This window comes from Eptatretus burgeri, chromosome 17 (assembly GCF_056783735.1).
Source record: "Eptatretus burgeri isolate ZD-2024b chromosome 17, Ebu_testis_v1, whole genome shotgun sequence".
NCBI lineage: Eukaryota > Metazoa > Chordata > Myxini > Myxiniformes > Myxinidae > Eptatretus > Eptatretus burgeri.
This window is the reverse complement of record NC_140977.1, coordinates 15,418,978-15,440,156: the sequence shown is the minus strand read 5'-3', so window position 1 is coordinate 15,440,156 and position 21,179 is coordinate 15,418,978. Positions and strand designations below refer to the sequence as shown.

Sequence of the window (21,179 nt, the reverse complement as noted above, 5' to 3'; positions counted from 1 at the left end):
TTCGCGCCCGCCGGCGTGCTGACGGCCACGTAACTCGAATCGCGGCACGTCGCCCACCGGACGGACAATCCAGTCGTGACCCTCTCGGACTAACGCCGGGAACCAGTCACGGGTGGACCTTTCGGTCTCACCGCGATCGAGCCAATCAGCCCCCGCGTGGGATAGGGTTGCTCGCCAAATTCGACCTACCTAAGTACCCACGCGGAGGGTAGACCGGGCGATCGCACCTCGCCGCAGGTCGACTTCGGACACGGGCCACTTAAGCGACCCGTTCCGTACTATCAGAATAACCGAGCGGTGTTATCGTCGACCTCGACGGTTCGATTAATTATCGGGCGTATTCAGCCCACTACCAACCCTTTACGTGAAGCAAGATGAGGGTTCAATGGGGGAAAAGACGAAGCGAAGCGGGAGAACAGTTCAACAATAAAGCACATTTATTCTCGGCACACGGGAAGCACACAAATACAATTCCACCAAAAGCACACAGAAAAAAAAGAAAACACAATTCCATTTACACAAAAAGCAAATATAAAAGCGAAAACAATGCAGAGCTAATACCGACTACCGAGCACACGGCAACACTTATACAATTCTACTTCACAGACGGCGCCGACAACACATACCCAAAACCAAGGAAAAGAAATCCCTCAAGGATGAGGCGGGCCTGAGGCCAAGACCGGGTCGGGCCTACCCGTCTGGTGATGAGACGCGGAGCGGCGATGGCCCCGCAACCCGCGGGCCTCGTGGACGGTGTCTGGTAGGGGGTGGGAACGGGGCCCCCTTGGTCGCACTATCTCAGCGCGGGGGGAAACAGGAGGGGGTTGCTGATGCTCGGGGTATAGAGGATCTTTATTATCCCTGGTGTGCGTCTCCACCTCGGCCAGGTCGCGCTGCCGGCCTCCCTCGGGCGTGCAGCTCCCGGCACCGACGCGAGCACCCCCTCGTCTGCCTTCGCCGCTGCCGGCCTTCCTCGGGCGTGCAGCTCCCGGCACCGACGCGAGCACCCCCTCGTCCGACTCTCTTCAGCTTCTCCAGCCACTGCAGGCTTCGGGCTCCAGACTTCCACACTCGTCCCCTCCGTTCCGACTCCTTCTCGTTCTCGTTCTCCTTTTTCGTTCTCGTTTTCCTTTTCGTTCTCCCTTTTCTGACTGACGAACACCGTCCTTTTATCCCCCCGTAACTTCGCCTTTGACCCCCTCCCTTTGACCTTTCACCTCGCTCCCCATTGGCCCGAGAAAAAGTGGGCGTGAAGGCTTTTTGATCCACAAATTTGCATATATCGATCGCCCTGGGGGCGGGGCCAATTCGCCCCTCGCTCACCGATTGGACGGCAAAAAGTGGGCGTGTGTCGTTTTTGATCCGTTTTTGAAGCACAAAATCCGTGATTTTGTACACGCTGTTCGACGCGCGCTCTGCACGAATCCAACACCGGTACCCACAGCGGGGCAAGAACGGTGGCGATGCTACGGTTGCGAGGTGTGACGTGAAGGTCGTGGCGGTTGTGGTGAAGCGGTGGTTGTGGTCGGTGGTTGATGTTGTGGTTGTGATCATGGCGGTTGGTCCAAAATAAAGATAGTAAAAGAAAAACGGCTATCCTAAAGAGTCGCAGCACGTATAAATGACATGTATTCCCACTAGACAACGGGTTTGGGCCTAACTACACATGTACTTACCGAGATACCTCACCTAAGGGACCTGAATGGTGGTTTGCGAATTTGGTGACCACAACAATATTATAAAACTTTGCTTAAACTAAAATTTTCTTGATGAAAATTTCGTTTAATTTATAGGTGAATCTGTGCTTAAAACCATTTTATCCTCCAACTTTTTTCACTTAATAAATACAATGTTTCAAGATACAAAAGACAAGTTTCAATCAATCTCTTCATTTGTAAAAGATACTGAGAAATATGTCAAGGATGTAAAATTGAACAAAGATAAATATAACAACTATTGGATAAAAACAATTATGGTAAATAATATGAGTTCTTCAATTTCCTTCAGTGGAAGGGCTTTTAGTATACCTGGAAGAACATCAATCAAAGTATCTTGAACAAAAGTTTCTCCTCTCCTTTCTTGTAATATATTCAAAACTAGAAAAAGAAATGAAACAAGAAAAAGTATCAAAAAATAAAAACCTTATAGATGAAGCTTTAGAAAGAAAAGATAAGACCATCTGTAATATGCAAGGAGAAATTTGTATTTTTTTCAACAACCCCAAACATGTAAATCCTGATGAAATAAAGGATGTTAATATATCAGGTGAAATGACATTTCGTTCAAGAGTAGTTCAGGATCATTTTAAAATTACCTTTAATATAAAAAATGTTGTAGTTGAATCTGGTAATGAAAAAAAGTATATAGATATCAATGGTAATGTTGTTTCTTCAAATTAAATATGAGTCAATATTCTACTGAAGATTTTGAAGATCATGAGAGTTTGTGTTCAAACGTATGAAAGTATAGATGATTCCGAAAATTAATTTTAGTTTAAGTAAAGTTTTATTTTATAAGTATGATAGATTTTCAGCCTCTTGAATTCCCTGTTTCTCCATATGACAAATTTGAGATTTGTCTTGCGGGTGAAAGACGGGGATTAAACACAGAGTCAAAAGCCGATAAACAATGTATATTCTGTGATAATCTTCCAATTAATGATAATAAAAAATATAAAAAGGAAAATAATTCTTTTAGATTTTTCTTTTAGATTTACACCAAAAATGAATTACTTTACAAGATTGATTGGAGAAATGAATGTAAAGTATGAGGGTGATCACACACCTTTCCTTACAAGGGAAGAAACTGAACGTATTAGAGAAATGTTCAAAGGATTGTTGTTATATATTATTCATGATTGTCATTTTCAGGGAAATAAATATCAACACAAGATATTGCATAAATAAAATAATGGAATATCTTGAAATTAAACCTGAACTTAGGATAAAATATAGAGTTTCTAAAAAAAGCCAATAATAAATTAAAGAACGTGTTTTCCAAATATATAAATGAAAGATTTTTTTACCCATTTGGGAAAATAAGATAAAATTTAACAGCCATAAAAATCTCCCAAATTCATTAAGATGTCTCATAGTTGGATAAAGCTGATGCGGAAAAACCTGCTTACTTTTGAAGATGCTCCTCACTCCCAACTTTTTAGATTATGATAATTTAATAATTTTCACAAAGTCGAGTTTTCAACCAGAGTATCAAATACTTTCACAAGGTTTTAATGCTGGTCTTCAAAAAGAAGATATAAGCGGTTTATTTAAACTTCAACAAACCTAAATGATTATAACATTGAAGATATAATACAACTATTTTGTGATACACAGAGATGTAAAAAGAAATCAAAACCGATAACTTGTATTCTTAGTGATAATACGGATGATATACCGTCTCCCCAAGATTTGAATAAATCAAAAAAGAACCTCGTTATCTTTGATGATTGTGTTAATGAGAGAAAGCAAACGGTAATGGACAGCTACTACACAAGAGGGAGACATTCTTCTTGCAGTTGTATTTCTCTTAGTCAATTGTACTTTCAACTTCCTCGTCATTCCATCAGAAACAATGCTAATACTTTTATTTTATTCAAGCTAAATTCAATAGGTATAAACAAATTTTGGAGAGATAATTGTTCTACATTATGTAGTAAAAAGGAATTTGGGGATTACATGAAGTACACAACTGAAAAATATAAATATATTGTTGTGAAACAAGATGAGATATTAAATGATATTTTCCAAGAAATAAATGGATGCGAAAGAAAGAGCAAGAATATTTAAGCACCATCAAGAGTTTGTTTCAAAAGTTATAAAACAACAGGAAGATATAAAGAAGAAATGCAGACAGAAACTAACGGGTGAAGAAGCATTTGAAAGAAAAAAAGAGAAATTTTTTAAACCACTTTTAAAAATTTCCCAAGAAAAAATTGTAGATGTTTCCACAGTTCCCACAATAGAATATACTCCGAAAAAACTTCAATTGTTGAAAGATTTTAGTCACATGACGGAGGAAGAATTACAGCATATTGGAGAATTAGAATATGACGATGAAGGATTATTTCAACAACTGGAAGAGATTAATCACCCCCCTGATTATATTGTGAACGCGCTTCAAAACAATGAATATTCAGCGGAATCAAAAACCAAAGCAGGACTCGTTCCAGGAGAACAACCAGAAATATTCCATCTTGTTCAAGAAAAGGCATTGATATTTAATGATGATTTAAGGTTCTTGGTATCTGCTCAACCCGCTGTGAAACTAACTCTGAGATTAATGTTTCTTCTCACAAAAGATGGAAGACAAGCTTCAACTGTGAGGAATGAATCAAAGTATTTTGGTAAACCATTGGATAAGAAAAATAATGATGATAGAGTATGTGTTGATCTGCTGAACACTCTTAATTATAGGGTTAGTCTTTTTAGTAAAAATAGGAAGAATGAGAAGGAGAAGCAAATTATTCAGGCTTTAAGTATCCTTGGTTCAGATGTTCGTTTTCTTCCAAATGACTCATCACAATTAGTTAATAGACTGTTATTGTTGTTGGGTAGTAAGAAGGCTGGAAATAACAATTGTTTTAATGAAGCATCAGCCATTTTGGACCAGAAAATGAAAATGATGAATAAATATCAATATAAAGACATTTTATCTCATATTAAATAAGATGAGAAGCACAATCCTTAGTGTTAATTTCACAACAAGCGACACATCTTCATTCCCATACCCACTACAACTTGACCCAATAAAAGAATATGAGGCATCTTTGTTGTCCATGGAAACTTATAATACCTTATTTAATATAACCAAGAAAAATGACAACTTTAGTTATAATCCGGGAAGTGGATACAAAACGATAACAATCTCACCCGGAGCACATGAGATTTCTCAAATATCTTCCGAAATTGCTCGTCTTATGAAAGAACAGTGTGATAAACCAAAAAATATTGTTGTAGATATTCAAAAACATACTTCAAAATCAACGATTAACTTAAAAATATCTACAAGGTTGACTTCACAATTGATAATTCATTTAGAGAGTTATTGGGTTTCTCCTCAAAAAAGATTGAAACTAATGGGACGTTTTGCAGTGATAATGTCATTCAAATATCCTCAGGAATAAATTCGGTATTAATTCACTGTGATTTGATTGATGGTGCTGATAATGATGGAATAAAAACGAATACAATATTTTCATTCAGTGCATACTCAACCCCATTTGGTTATTAATTCAATATGGAACCCAAAAATTTGGTTTCTCTCCCTATGTCAGGAAAAACCATACAAAGAGTAAAATTTAGGAGAACCAACCAAGATAATTGCATGATTTCTTTTAATGGAGAAGTTATATCCATCAGAATTCACCTGCGTGAAGTTTTCCAAAAAATCAATACGATGGTTATTGTGAGGAAACATGAGTTGAGAAAATATAAAATAATTACAGGGGATGGGATGTTCCTTTCCCCATACTACAAGGGTGAAGGTATGTATCTTGGTAGAGAATACTATAAACCTAAGAGACAAAGGGGTGTCTGACATCAATTTAGAGGAGATGGGATAATTGATACTCTAATGGGTATTGGTTCAACTATTCTTAAACATAAAGATCTAATTGGTTCAACTGCTTCTGCTGTGGGAAATGTCGCAGGTGCTGTAAAGAGCATAAAAGATGCCGAAAAGGAATCTCATAAATTGCAAGCAATTAAAGAAATTAAGAAAGGCAAAACTCAGATGTCCCCCCAAGAACGACAGAAAATAATACAAATACTTGGGTCAGGGTTTCAAAAGTTTTAACATCTTTTTTCCCAAATAAATACAAGTATGGAAGCAATTGATAGTATCTATGATTTGGATGATACTATTATCATCTCAAACTCCACTAAAAAAGATTACTTCAAGGTAAATGCAATAACTGGAACAGACTGGAATGCAAATGGTTGAAAATGGTTTGAAAAAGTTTCAAAATAAATAATCAACAAACTTATTTGAATCTATCCAAAAGTTTCTTGTTGTGTAAATTTACATTCACTGAGGCTGGGAATAACACAAACACTACACTCGTTATTGATTTCTTCTGGAAAATGTTTGATAGTGTTCGTTTGTACATTTAATTGGAACACAAGAAGTTGAAGCGGTTGATTATGTCTCTGCGGTATCTGAAATGATGAAATTTACACTATATACATTCAGTGATATAATCGGAAAGGGGGCTGTTGAAGGTTTTACTCCTGATATGTCAACGGGACCAACCACAGACCCTGGATATACTCAAAGGAAAGGAGCGTATACTGATGATAGAAAAGCAGTTAATACTTTCACTGTGGTAGTTCCTCTTAAAGGTACATTTGGATTTTGTGATCATGATAAAGTTCTGTATGGTCTTAAAATTAGATTTCAACTACAAAGGAATAATAATGAAAATAGATTACTTTTTGGTGTTGCGAGTGCTTTTGGTGATAAGAATAAATTTGTAAATGATGAAATGAGTTGGCATATTAGTGAGTATACTCCGAATCTTAAAACAGAAGAGATGTTGAACAGAAGACTTAACTCAAAGAAACCACTCAGTGTATCGTACTTCAAAAGAAGATGTCAACACGTTAAACTAAACCAAACCACTTCCACGTGGAATTTGGGTGTTCTGGAAGGAAAGCCACGATATCTGTGGATCATTTCTTGAAAAACCAGATGGTGATACTGCGACTGATTAGAATAATGCATTGAGTGATAATGCTAAGGTGAAACAACTTCGTCTTTCTCTCGATGGAACATTTTATCCACGAGATAGATTGGAAATTAATTGGGAAAAAAAATGATTTTGCTGAAGCATCCAAGTCTTACCAAAAGGTGTGTGAAAATAATGGAAATAAAGAACCTATTTTGGATATGACAGCATTTAAAAGTTTGTAAACAATCTATGCGTTTGACCTGAGTGCTCAAAAGGAAACTATAAAGTCTAATCGAGTGGATACTTCCCTATACATTGAAAGAGGAGAGAGTGAAGAAGTTGATACATATTGTTTGCTTTTGGAAGAAACAGAATTGCAGATTAATACAGACTAGCATAACCCGCGCTCTGCGTGGCATGTTGGGCTGGGTGTGTTTGAGAAAGGAACTGATGCAGAGTATCAGTAGTAATTTTACTTTAATGCAGTAAGTGGAATATGATTTCACTGTTTCAGAACCATTTTATTTTCTTTTTTTTGTACCATGCACCTCATATGGTCTTTGAGATAATGTAAGCCGAATATCACGTTACTCGAGTGCTGAAACAAAGTCGAAGATAGTGCGACACAAAACCACAAACTCGGAAATAATATATAAGATAATGGAGTTATGATTAGTCTCGCATAATTTTTGTTAAATAAATGAGTGGCAAAGTACCAACTGGGGAAAATGTTAATCAAATCAATCTTCATAAACTATCATCATGTGTTCAATATCAAAAGCCTTGTACGATTAACGTTAATACAATTCAGAGAAAAGGAGCAGTAAGAATTGATGTTTTGCTCACAAGAGAAAAGGTTAAAATCTTGAACAATATGGGCTCACTAAAAATTAAAATGACAAAACCAAAAATTAAAATGACAAAACCAATGTTGAAAAAATATTTGACAAGAGAGACGAGTGGAAGATTTCTCCCATTTCTAATTCCTTTATTTGCTGGTTTAAGTGCGGTTGGAGCATTGACGGGTGGTATTTCAACGGCGGTGAAAACTGCCAACGAAAGGAAGGCTCAACTCCGGGCTCAAAAATAATTGGAAAGACATAACAAAGAGTTGGAGAAACAAATTCGTGGAAGTGGTGTAGTTGTAGATTTTGCTGAAAAACTTGAAGGTCTGCCTGATAAAGCGAGATTGTTAGTTGGAGATATGCTTTCTTCTATCGCACAAGTAGGTGTAAAATTAACTAAAAGAGGTAATGGATTATATCTTTCTTATAAATAAATGAGCATGGATGAGTGGTTTAAAGAATTTGGAAAGAATACAACAACAAATTTACAACTTATCAAATATTGTAAGAAATTAAAAATTCATAATGTTGTTATTTGTATGAGAGATGAATTCACAAACGTGCCTAAACATACAAAGAATATTATTATGAACTTAGAAGATAATAATGGGAACGGTTCTCATTGGGTTTGTATTTTTAATTGTCAAGACAAATATTATTTTGATAGTTTTGGTCTTCCACCACCTGTTGAAGTCATAAAGTTCCTACAGATTGTGTTTATCAAACATTTCAAATCCAAGAATTAAATTCCAAGTGTTCTGGTCAATTATGTCTCCATGTGTTATTTCAACTCAAAAAAAATAATTTGTTTCAGGACATTATTTTTAATCTGATATAAATGACTTATGTTGGTAAAGATGGTTCAATCTTTGGTGTATCCCAAGAACTGGATATTGATTTATCAAATTATTACACAAAGGCACAGGTTGAACGATATAAATATAGTATAACAAAAAATATTAAAATGAAAGATGCTTATAAATTAAAAAATTATCCAAGCCCGACTGATGCGAATGACTTGATGAGATTAAGCGATTTATCACAATATATATCCTTAAATAAAACGGCCGTGTATTCCAAAGATACAGAAGTGTTGATTTTATCTCCAGGTCATACAGAATTCACAGTTCGAATTAAAATAAATTTTTATAAAGAATGGCGTATCGTTTGTATGGGAATAGAACAATGGGGGTATGATATGAATGATTTAGGGTATAATTGGTCATTTAAAATTGACCTCGAAGACCTGGAACAATTAAATCAGTCTCGTAAGGAAGAATATTATCCACTTGGTATAGACAATGAGTGTTGTGGAAGCACGATTAGAAAACAACAAATAAAATAATTTAATAATGGTAAATACAATAATGGTTTTGCCCTAGTTTATATCATCAAAACAGAAAAAAACAGGATTATATATAATAAGTAAGGAAATACAAAATGATTTAACTTTGGGAAGATGGGGAGGTGTTTCGTGTCATAATATTATTCTGTCATATATTTCTAATACAGTAATCCCCCGTTATATCGTGGTTCACCTGCTATCGCGCCCCCGGTTCATCGCGGGTTTTCCCTTGGAACCTAACTAATTTTTTCTGTGGATTCCCCCGGTATATCACGGTAATAATATATAAAATATAAATTATTTAAGCAATAAATTATAACGCGTGGTGCTCAACCAGTCACACAACGCACGAGACAAAGTTTCGCTTGTGAACTTCGAATATTTTCTACATTTTTTTCTCCAAGCCCTACGATGCCGCCCAAACGCTATGCACCTTCTAAGGCTTCTGGCAAGGAACCAAAGTGCCAGAGGAAGCCCTGACGCTCCAGGAGAAGGTTAAGGTGCTTGATATATGCTTCGGGAAGGAAAAAGGTTTGCCGCGGTTGGACGAGCACAGCCAAACCGACCAGACCAGACAAGTCGATCTCTGGCACCTCGAACCCGATCACTGCCAACGCGACCAGACCAGACGAGTCGATCTCTGGCACCTCAAACCTGATCACTGCCAAGGCGACCAGACCAGACGAGTCATTCTCCGGCACCTCAAACACGATTATTGCCAAGCCGACCAGACCAGACGAGTCGATCTCCGGCACCTCGAACCCGATCATTGCCAAACCGACCAGACCAGACGAGTCGATTTTTTTGGGAGGAATCCATTCATCGCGGATTTTCACTCTCGAGGGGGGTTTGGAATGTAACCCCCGCAATAAACGGGGGATGACTGTGCATAAATGACAGCAAGAAGGCTTCAAGAAAATTATCATTTCTGTGTCCAAGCATACCTTCACGAAAAGGGTATTCGGTATTTTAATAAATATGTTCTACAACAAAAGAATGAGGTATTTTCAATAAAAGATTGGAATTATGCTGATGTTGATAAACCAACAACTTTGGATTTAATTAAAATGTTAAATAATGAAAAAAATTATAAAGTTAAGAAAACGTAAGGCTCTTTGAGAAATTCAAAATAAATTTTATTGGTTTCCTGTTGTAAAAAATATTATTTTGGATACAGGAATAACAAGAAATCCCGATGAATATATGTATGATATTCTATGGGGTGTAAGCAATTCAAGGATAGTAAGGGATGAGGAAGGAGTTGAAGAAGAGAGAGAAGAGGCAGAAAAGGAGAAGAGAGAGAAGGAGGAGAGGGAGAAGGAGGAGAGGGAGAAGAGAGAGGAGGAGAGAAGGAGAGGGAGAACAGAGAGAAGGAGGAGAGGGAGAACAGAGAGAAGGAGGAGAGGGAGAAGAGAGAGAAGGAGGAGAGGGAGGAGAGAGAGAAGGAGGAGAGGGAGGAGAGGGAGGAAAGAGCGAGAATAAATATTTATGAAAATATGGAAACCAGTGTGATTCAAAGAAGATTGGTGGTATTACAGAAAATAAATAAATCTCAACGTACCCAGGAGGAAAACAAAGAATTGACAAGTCTATTAGCAATATTTTCGACAAGACTATTGACATCGTTTTCAAGGACAAGATATTGCCTTTAATTAAAGTTTTTCATTTTTTTCTTAAATAAATGGAGGAGAGAGTGAAGGCATTTCTAAGGATTCTTTATGTTTTAAAAATTAAGATTCAAATGTGCATGTTGGAAACTAAAAAGGTTTTCACACTCTGTAGGATTTTTTCTCATAAATAAATGAGTTAATGTCTCAAATGTAAAAAGAAAACTAATACGAAAAATATTTCATATTTTAAAAGTAAAAATAACAGAGTTATACAAAAAGGTATATGTTCCGTGTGTGGTTCACAAAAAAATCAATTTATCTCCAAACACAAACTCGGAGGAGATATACAAAAGTTTTTATCAGGAAGTAAATTTACAACTACTGGAATACAAGGGGAATTACATCTACCAGGGTATTCTTTCTGTGGTCCAGGAACAAACTTAGATAAAAGATTAGATGAGGCAGACAATCCTAAATCATGGAGTAAGCCCATCAATCGGGTTGATGAAGTGTGCATGAGATACGATATTGATTATTGGAATACCACAACTTTGGAAGAAAAGCATGAAGCCGATAGAGAAATGTTGTATAATTTGTCTCTGATACAAAATCCAACCTTGAGAGAAAAGGTTGATAGGTTCATCGTGAAGAAGATGATCAGTCCTAAATTGAAACTTGGACTTGGAAATTCAAAAAACTTATAGGCTCTAATGATGTCATTAAGATTGAAGAGCAATTAGCTGATGGATTACATAAACCAATATTCACAAAGTTTCAGAGAAGGAAGGTTTATTCCAAGGAAGTTGATTATATCTGGTCCGCTGATGTGATTGAACTCAATCATGAAAAGGGGTACAAGTATGCTTTAACCGTTATCAATTTGAGGAGTAGATATGGGTAGGTTGTCCCTTTAAAAAACAAAACAAGTAATACTCTTATGTTATTCTTTCAACAGATATTTAATAAAAGTAAGAGAAAACCTAAAAAATTGTAGACTGATGAGGGTAGAGAGTTTTATTACAAGACATTTATGAATTTTCTAAAAAATAAGTGTTACACCATACAGTACCTTTGATGAAGGAAAAGCTGTTGTTATTGAACGTTTTAATCGTACCTTAAAAGAGAGACGATATAAAAAAATACACAGAACTCGGTTCACAACAATGGTCATCTTTTATTCAGGATATTGTGGATAAATATAATGACACGGTTCACACGTCAACGAACGAATATGAAACCATCAGAAACATTTACAAAATTAAAACATGAAAAAGAGATTAATGTCAGAAAACCTAAGTTCAAAGTTGGTGATATAGTCAGAATATATAGATGGAAATCTCATTTTGAAAAGGGTTATACAAAGCGGTGGACAAATGAACTTTTTAAAATAGTTGATGTGATAGATACAGTTCCTTGGACTTATAAAGTATATGATTTAGAAGGGGAAGAGATTTTAGGTTCATTTTATTCACAGGAATTACAAAAGACAAAACTAAGCAGATAATACCCATGGGGAGCAATGGGTTGGCGCTTCACTCCCCCCCCCCCCTACTATATACCGTTGTGGACACTCGAGGGCCAAGTCTGAGGTGTATAACAGGTGGCATCTGCCATATATAATGTGTGTCAAGGGGGGACGTTCTTAGATCTGTGAACCCAAAACACAGAATCCTCAACTGAATAGTCAAGGCTTAACCTTGTTTGTTGATGTGTGTGTGTGTGTGTGTGTGTGTGTGTGTGTGTGTGTGTGTGTGTCCCCCCCCAACCCTCACATTCAAAATCTCAACCCCAACCCTCACATTCAAAATCTCAACCCCAACCCTCACATTCAAAATCTCAACCATAACCGTCATTCAAAATCTCAACCCCAACCTTCACATTCAAAATCTCAACCCCCACCCTAACCCTCACATTCAAAATCTCAACCCCAACCCTCATTCAAAATCTCAACCCCAACCTTCACAATCAAAATCCCAACCCTCACCCCAACTCTCACATTCAAAATCCCAACCCCCACCCCCAACCCTCACATTCAAAATCTCAACCCCCACCCATCCCTCACATTCAAAATCTCAAACCCAACCCTCGCCCAACACAATGTTTTTTTTTCAATACGTATTTCAACAATATACCTTTTTTATGTTTTTTTTTCCTCTTCTTCCAATTCTGTCTTTTAAGACTTTCAGGTTTGATGAAGTAGAAAGGTAGAGTAAGAACCTTCCCACACTTTCTTCCCAGAACTAACAATATATATTTTTATGTTTTTTTCTATTCTTCGATTTCTGTCTTTTAAGGCTTTCAGGTTTGATGAAGTAGAAAGGGGGAGTTAGAACTTTCCTGCACATTCTTCCCAGAAATCTCTTGATATTGCTCTCATCAAGCACCATCCAACAAAGAACTACATCGATAGGTTTAGATCCCAAAGAGTGGAAGAAACCACATTTCAATTCTCCAAAATAAACCCAACTTTCCAAGTCTCCAAGGTATAACCACATTCCTGTTGAGTTTACAAGATATGTATCACATTGTGAGTAATCAAGCCAGAACCCACATTTCAAGTCTCCAAAAATATAACCATCTATCCAAGACTCCAAGGTAGAACCACTATTTCAAGAAATATTGTGGGTTTCGGTGATAGATCTCACATAGTATAACTGTGGATCATCAAGGAAATCTCCATTTTTCCAATTTTTATGGGTTTCAGTGATAGATCTCACACAGTATAACTGTGGATCATCAAGGAAATCTCCATTTTTCAAAATGTCTGAAATTTGTGAGTCTCCAAGGTAGGTTCCATATTTAGAACCATCTTGGCAGAACCCTTTTGCCGAGTCTCCAAGGTAGTTATTTAAACCATCAAGGCAGAACTCATTTACTGATTTTTTTTAAAATTTGTGAGTCTCCAAGGTAAAACTTGTATTCTGGCTCATCAAGGTATAACTTGTTCAGTGGGTATTGTCTTGATAACTCACGATGAGTACTATTGTTGTAAAACTCTTTTTCAGGATTTTGCTGGTCTCCAAGGTATAACTCTTTGGTTGGGTCATCAAGGTCGAGCTCGTTCTGTGGGTCTTGGCCGCTCACAAGGTCTTCAACCAAGCCAACAATTTCGCCCCAAGTTGTGGCAAAAGCAGTATTTTCATTTCATATTTCAGATACAATTTCCTGTGAGAGAAAATAATAATGTATTAATTAAGTGATTTAATTATTAAATGATTCTATGCTTAAATCAAACTCTGTAAATAGGAAAATAAAATCTTACCTCAATAGATAAGAGGTTTGAATCCAGTTCATCAACCTGAAGGTTTAGTTCCATACAAGTAGTAGAACCCCAAGGAACTCTAGTCATCCCACTCAAGCTCAGCACAGCACTCCATTGTCAGTAAAAGTAAAAAATGTTTAAAATGGAGTTTGGGTTTGAAGCTTTTATACAGAAAGTCCGGTGTGTGTGGTTTCCTTTGGAAATTCCCTGGGCATACCCAGGCAAGCCTTCGTTGGGAAATTTTTCAAAAACATAACATTCTAGAATTTTCTGGTGAATTATTTGTGAGTCAGAGATTAACTGGAAATGATGTAAGAATAGGCGGGGGCTTAGTAAAAGTGGGTGGGGGCTTAGAAAAAGTGGGTGGGGCTTATGAAAATACCTTGTGAAAAGTGGGTGGGGTTTAAGAAAAAGTAGGTGGGGCTTTGGAAAAGTGAGCGGGGTTTATGAAAGTGGACGTGGCTTGAGAAAAAGTGGGCGTGGATTATGCAAAAAAATAATCTGAGGCTCAGGAGGTGGTCAAACAAGAGCATTAAGAGAAGTTTATCATTTTATCTCTGCTCAACAAAGATATTTAGACCAAGAACTAAGTTCTAAACTAATATTTGTGAACATACTCGATGGTGATGAATGTAATCGGAAAATTAATTTATTACCTCAAATAGAACATGATCAAATATTTGTTGGCTCACTCTTTGAGTGGAGTAAGAGTCAGAGGGAGAGAGAAAATCATTCTCCTCTTTTTGTCCTGATGGGTCTCGAGTCAGAGAGTTCCCTATAGATTTGTATGGGAGGAATTAGCCTCCTGTTTAGGGGTTTTCGAGGATCAATTCATAGTTTCCCCCATTCATTTGCATGGGTGCCTGAGAAACCCCATTAATCTACTACTTCTCACCACAGGCACATTGTAGTGTCTCTCCACACGGTACTTTGTGGTATCTCTCCACAAGGTACTTTGTGGTATCTCTCTACAAGGCACTTTGTAGTATCTCTTCTTGTAGTATTTGTAGCACTTCCGGTTCCGGTTTTGGAGTGGCGAGAGGTCTCCTTCGGGGCTCCCTGCTGACGTTCTCAAAGTTAATTTTCCGGTTGTTATTTGTCCCGTTTTAACTGTTTAATTTTCTCACCTACATGTTACTGTGTATTCCTAGTTCGGTTTTGTTTCAAAAATCGTGCTATTTTGTGAGTATTTTTGTCGACGTTCTTACTTGGTGTTTGAGGACTAGGCCTAGGCTTGAGGCCTACCGGTTCCACTCGGTGTTCGATCGTTTTTTTTTTGTTTGTTTTTTTCTCCCCATTACCTTCAATTTCTATCCTCCCCATTACCTTCAATTTTCATCCTCCCCACTTTCCAAACATCCCCCATTCACCCAACGAATCTCTTTCTTATCTCAAAAATGAAATAAAATCAAATAAAAAAAAAAATATATATATATATATATATATACCCAACAACAACAACAACAACACGCTCACCTTCTCCCGATTCTGCTTCTTCTTCTTCCTCTTAACTTCCTCCTCGTCTTCTTCCTTGATTTTTTTCTACACTTCCATGACCTAATCTGTTGAACTCTCTCATACATTAATATTAACAACAAAAACGATCTTATAATGCTTCATCTTCCTCTCTCACACATGTGGTACTCTTTACTGTTTCATAATGCACTACTCTTCTGCTATTTTAACAGACTGCTCTCATTTCGACCTCTCCTTCTTTCCTTGCCTAAAAAATCCAACTATTACAGCGCTTCTTCTCTCCATTCTCTGAATTCGCCTTCATTGCATTCATAAAGAATTGTGTTAAATCGCATCTCTGACCTAAAACTTTTAAAAACCACAGTTTGCCATGGATGCTCGCTTTCCATCAACCATTCTTTTTTGCCAACTTCAGTGCCAACTCACCCCCCTCACCCCTCACTCTCACTCTCAAAGCAACCATCCCACTCTTCTCCCTCCAAGCCTCCCTCTCACCTCTCTCAAAAATTCCCCCCTCACCTTTCTCCCACCTTTCATCCCCCTCACTCTTCCTTCTCTAAGTTGCCCCCCTCTCATCCACCAACCTGCCTCCCTCCACTGCCCTCTCACCTCCATCTCTTCACTCCACCTCCTCAAATCCTCAACTGCCTTCTTCCCCTCTCTTGTTCCCCCTCTCCCCCAGCACCACAGAGCCTTTTCTCCTCCTTATTCGGCCCCCTCCCCTCGCTAATCTGCAATACCCCACACTCTTTCAGCAACCCTCCTTACCTCCCCCCCTCGTCCCTTGTTCTACCCTCCCCCTCCATCTCCTGCACCCAAAGCCTCCTCCCCTACCTCTTCATTAAAAGTGTGGACCTCAAATATCCGGGGCCTTCGCTCAAACCTTTCAGATCTTTCCATACAGGTTGCCACTGACAAACCAGACATTATCTGCCTAACAGAAACTTTCCTCTCCCAAGACGTGTCTGACTCCCAAGTATCTCGCCCTGGTTACTCCCTCTTACGGTATGACAGACCTGAGCCTCGTCCTGGTGGAGGTGTTGCTCTCTTCATCAAAGACTCTATTCTTCACTCTCCATGTACTGCATTCACTCCCCCACACCCCCAGGAATACCTCTGGCTTCGGCTTCCCCTCCACTCCCACCTCATGTTTATATGTGTACTGTACCGTCCACCGAACAGTGATGACTCCATCTACACCTCACTATCCGAAAACATGGACCATCTTCTATCTTCTCATCCAAACTGTCTCTTCCTCTTATGTGGTGACTTCAATTGTCATCACGCCAGTTGGCTAGGTGTGGGTACCTCTCTCACCTGCCATGGCACCTCAGCAAAAGCTTTCTGCGACTCATTGGGACTGACTCAATCGGTCAACTTCCCGACCCGGATCTCAATCAATGGTACTCCATTTATTCTGGATCTGATTTTGACAAATTTCCCTGACAATATCTGCTGCTCTTCCTTCGCTCCAATTGGTTCTTCTGACCATGTCCTTGTTAAAGTGGACATCTCCCTGGCTGTTATCAGAGAACCACCTCACCGCCGTCGAATCTGGCATTTCACTCAAGCCGACTGGCAGGGTCTCCGAGCAGCCATCAAACTTACAGACTGGTCTCCTATCACTACTTTCTCAAACATCAACTCATCCTGGGAATTCTTTCAAAGAAACTTGCTCTCCCTCATGCACAGATTTAATCCCTCTCGTGTTCAGTTGTCCTACCCTTCCTCCCGCCCTTGGTTTACTGAAGCTTGTGGCGAGGCAGTTGTCCTGAAACAACTTGCCTTTGCCTCATGGAAAGCAAACCCAACTGAGAGCAATCTCAGTTCTTTCCTCAAAGCTCGGAACAAGTGTGTATCTACCCTCAGGAGAGCCAGAAAACAACATCTTTCTCATCTCAAGTCTGAACTCTCAAACCTCTCTCCCTCCTCAAAATCCTGGTGGCGTTTAATCAAATCTGTTTCTGGTGTATGTTCCCCATCCATCCCCTCCCTTACCTCAAATGGCGGCACTGCTGATTCCACACGTGATAAAGCTGAATGTCTAAACTCGGTGTTTGCAGCTAAATCTTGTGTCCTAAACCCATCACTATCTCTACCCACTTTACCCAGTCGCACCCAACTGTCCCTGGACTTTGTATCCTTTTCTCCTGACAAGGTGGAGAGCTTGCTTTCAAACCTCGAGTCAGATTCTGCAACCGGTCCAGACGGCATCAGCCCACGTGTCCTCAAAGCCTGCTCTTCTGCTCTTGCTCACCCTCTCTCTGTTCTATTCACCCTCTCATTTGCCCAAGGTCATCTGCCATCTGCTTGGAAATCTGCTAACATCACTGCCCTGCATAAAAAAGGTGCAAAAACAGATCCCTGTAACTACAGACCAATCAGCCTTTTCCCAATAATCAGCAAGGTTATGGAATCCATCATCGCTTCAGATATGAAATCCTTCCTCTTCTCCAATGGCTTGATTTCCAATCATCAATTTGGTTTCACACCAGGTCACTCTACCCTGGATATGCTGCTTCTGCTCTCCCATCAATGGATGGAGGTCCTCAATGCCAGACAGGAAATCCGAGCCGTATCCCTGGACATATCACGTGCTTTTGACACAGTCTGGCACCCTACCCTACTCACCAAACTCTCTTCCCATGGTATTCAAGGCCATCTCCACTCATGTGTCACAGATTTCCTCTCCTGTCGAAGTCAACGTGTGGCCCTAAATGGAGTTCTTTCATCCCCTCTTCCTGTGCAGGCTGGAGTTCCTCAAGGTAGCGTTCTGGGCCCTGTTCTTTTTCTGGTTTTCATCAATGATCTCTCCGACTCTCTGGAAAATCCTCTATTTCTCTTTGCCGACAACTCCACCCTCTGCCGTACCATCTGTCATCCCTCAGACCAGCAAGCAGCAGCTTCTTCGCTCACTGCAGATCTGGATAAAATCACAAACTGGTCCAACATGTGGAACATGTCTTTCAATCCAGACAAATCTCACACTCTCACTATGTCTCTTCGAAAGGACCGTTTAGAACCCCCCCCCCCATCCACTTTCTCAACAATCCTCTGGAAGAAGTCTTTTCTTTCAGGCTTCTGGGTCTCACTATCTGCCATGACCTTTCCTGGGAAAGTCACATTTCCAACCTCGCCTCAAAAGCCAGTCGCCGACTGGGAATCCTCCGTCGTGCAAAGTCCTTCCTCGGCCCTCTTGAGCTCCTGACCACTTACAAAGCTTTTGTCCATAGCCTGATGGAGTACTGCTCTCCCCTCTGGGCTGGTGCTCCTGCCTCCCACCTTTCTCGGCTTCATGCTGTCGAAACCAGGGCATTTAAGATCATCGGCATCTCCCGCAATGAAGCTGAGTCTTTGGGCCTCTCACTCAATCACCGCAGGTTGGTCGGTGGTCTTTCTGTCTTCTACCGACTCCTCTCCAGCCTTGCCCCCCCTGCTCTCTCTGCGATTTGTCCCCGCCACATTTCCACAGGGCGCTCAAGGTCCGCCAACAACCCCCTTCTGGTAAAACTACCAAAATCACGAATCACTGCTCATCTTCACTCTTTCATTCCTCTTTTTACCACCTTTGGAATAAACTCTGACACTCTCTTCAATCCCATTCTTCCCTCCAGGCTTTCAAAACAGCTGTTCACCACCACCTCTTATCTTCCCCCATCCAAATCCTCGATCTTTTCTACCCCCGATAATCCACCCAAGCCCACTTCCTTCAATTCCCCTGCTTTCCTTCCTGAAAGTCCCTGAAATGTCCATCTTCTCTTTGCGATGTTCCCGGTCCCATCCCCATCCCTCTCCCTTCCACAGTTCACCTAATGTGTCTGTTCCCCATTGTTTTGTCCCTTCCACTCCCGCCCCTCTTGTCTCATGCTTCCTTGCTGTGAGTTGTGTGTTAGCTCTCATACGAGCCTCGACCAAGGTATACAAAAAAAAAAAAAAATCTCTCCACAAGGCACTTTGTAGTATCTCACCACAAGGTACTTTGTAGTATCTCACCACAAGGTACTTTGTAGTATCTCACCACAAGGTACTTTGTAGTATCTCACCACAAGGCACTTTGTAGTATCTCACCACAAGGTACTTTGTAGTATCTCTCCACAAGGCACTTTGTAGTATCTCTCCACAAGGTACTGTGTAGTATCTCTCCACAAGGTACTTTGTAGTATCTCTCCACAAGGCACTTTGTAGTATCTCTCCACAAGGCACTTTGTAGTATCTCTCCACAAGGTACTTTGTAGTATCTCTCCACAAGGCACTTTGTAGTATCTCTCCACAAGGCACTTTGTAGTATCTCTCCACAAGGTACTTTGTAGTATTTGGTCGTAGTACTCGTAGTAGTAGTAGTGGTACTAGTCGTGGTCGTACTGGTAGTAGTACTATTAGTAGTCGTAGTAGTAACCTTAACAAATTCGAACAAAATTGTGGCAATTCTAACTACTACTACTACTACGAGTACAACTCGTACTACTACTAGTGTTACTACTAGTAGTAGTAGTACTAGTAGTACGACTACGACCACCACCATTCTGTGGCGTCCCTTAAATTACCAAGGGGGTGTATCTTCCAGCTCGGCTTGTCGAACCTTGTTTTTCCCCGTTTTTTGCACCGTTCAATATTTTTGTGTAGAATAATTTTAATAAGGTTCTCGGCTGATAATACACGTTCGTGGGGATGAGATAACGATCCAGAGGGATTCGGGACGTGTGATGTGTAAAAGGGTTGGAGAAGAAGAAGAAGAAGAGGAGGAAGAAGAAGAAGAAGAAGATTCGTGTGTGTACGATCCGTGTTCTCGGGACTCGCGCAGAGAACAAAACATTTTCCAAAGCGAGTTGTGAGTAGGGGAAGTTGTGTTGTGTTGTGTTGTGTTGTGTTGTGAACATATGTTTTTTTTAACATTTTCGTGAGTCACACTAAACTAGTGTTACAGATTATTACATGTTTCTTCACGAGATATCAGCGATCACCAAGGGTAACCACGTGACGTGATTGTGATGTTCATGTTTTTCGGACCGTTAAGTGACCAGTGGAGGATTTAGTCATTTGAAAATACGCAATATGGTGTCTGTGTGTCTCTGTGTGTCCGTGCTCTATGTGTTCGGAAGTTAATTATCAAATATAACCAAACTCACCAGGAGGACGAGTCGTGTCAGAAGGTAAAGGGTGGATCTACTTTGTTACCCTCACCCCCCACCCGCCCTCACCCCTCCCCCACCCTCACCCCTCCCCCACCCTCACCCCCAGGGTTCGTAAGTTCCCATCGATGTAATTTCTGTCCCTCTTTCCGTGTAATGAAAACGAAGTAAAAATTTTTTTTATCATTTCCACCTTCTGTTGAACGATATTTCCCTTTTCATCCCCGTTCGGTAATTACCTTTCATCTTTTTCTGATCCAACGGACTTTTGATTTAAAAACCGACATGGGACAGGTGGGTTAGTCCATTTACTTATGGGGGGTGTTTTGTTCATCATACAATGAATGGTCGTGTGGATTTACTCAACAATATCGATTTGTATTAACATAAGGTGTAATGCACGTACTTATCGACTGGATTACTCACGCGATCCGGACAGAATCTGACAACACGTCAAGTTCCAATACGGACTCGACTTGAGTACTCGTTTTTATTGCGCATGCACGAGGACTTCGCATGCTCCTCGAGAGTTCCTTCGAAGAGAGTCACAGAACAAATATACATTGACACTGAAGGATAACATAACTTTTACCATGAGCTTGTTATACATATAATCTCAACACATTGGCCGTTTTACACATTTTATTTTCATTGTTTCATTTTTATACATTAAATGTAGTTATTATTCCACTTAACCTACTTTATCTACTAATCTCGTAATAATCTTGTCTAGTTCAACAATAGGTGAAAAATTCCCCCACCCCCTTTCATCACGTGACTTGTTTTTTTTTTCAGACTTTCCATGTTCCTTTTGTGCAGTGTTTAATACCACTCACAAGTTG

At 39.7% G+C, this 21,179-nt stretch overlaps 1 protein-coding gene across 5 annotated transcripts in view; it reads left to right on the top strand.

Moving 5' to 3' along the window:
- LOC147009385 (uncharacterized) overlaps positions 1-21,179 on the top strand; it is a 70,682-nt gene that overhangs the window by 14,963 nt on the left and 34,540 nt on the right. The window contains exon 1 of one of the 5 annotated variants that reach the window (XM_085861891.1): positions 19,878-20,036. The exons of 3 other annotated variants lie outside the window; for them this stretch is intronic. The gene's annotated coding sequence lies outside the window, so the exon portion shown is untranslated. Of the gene's footprint in view, positions 1-19,877; positions 20,037-20,198; positions 20,359-21,179 lie in introns of those variants that run through there. One more of the 5 variants, XM_085861892.1, reaches the window with a different exon arrangement.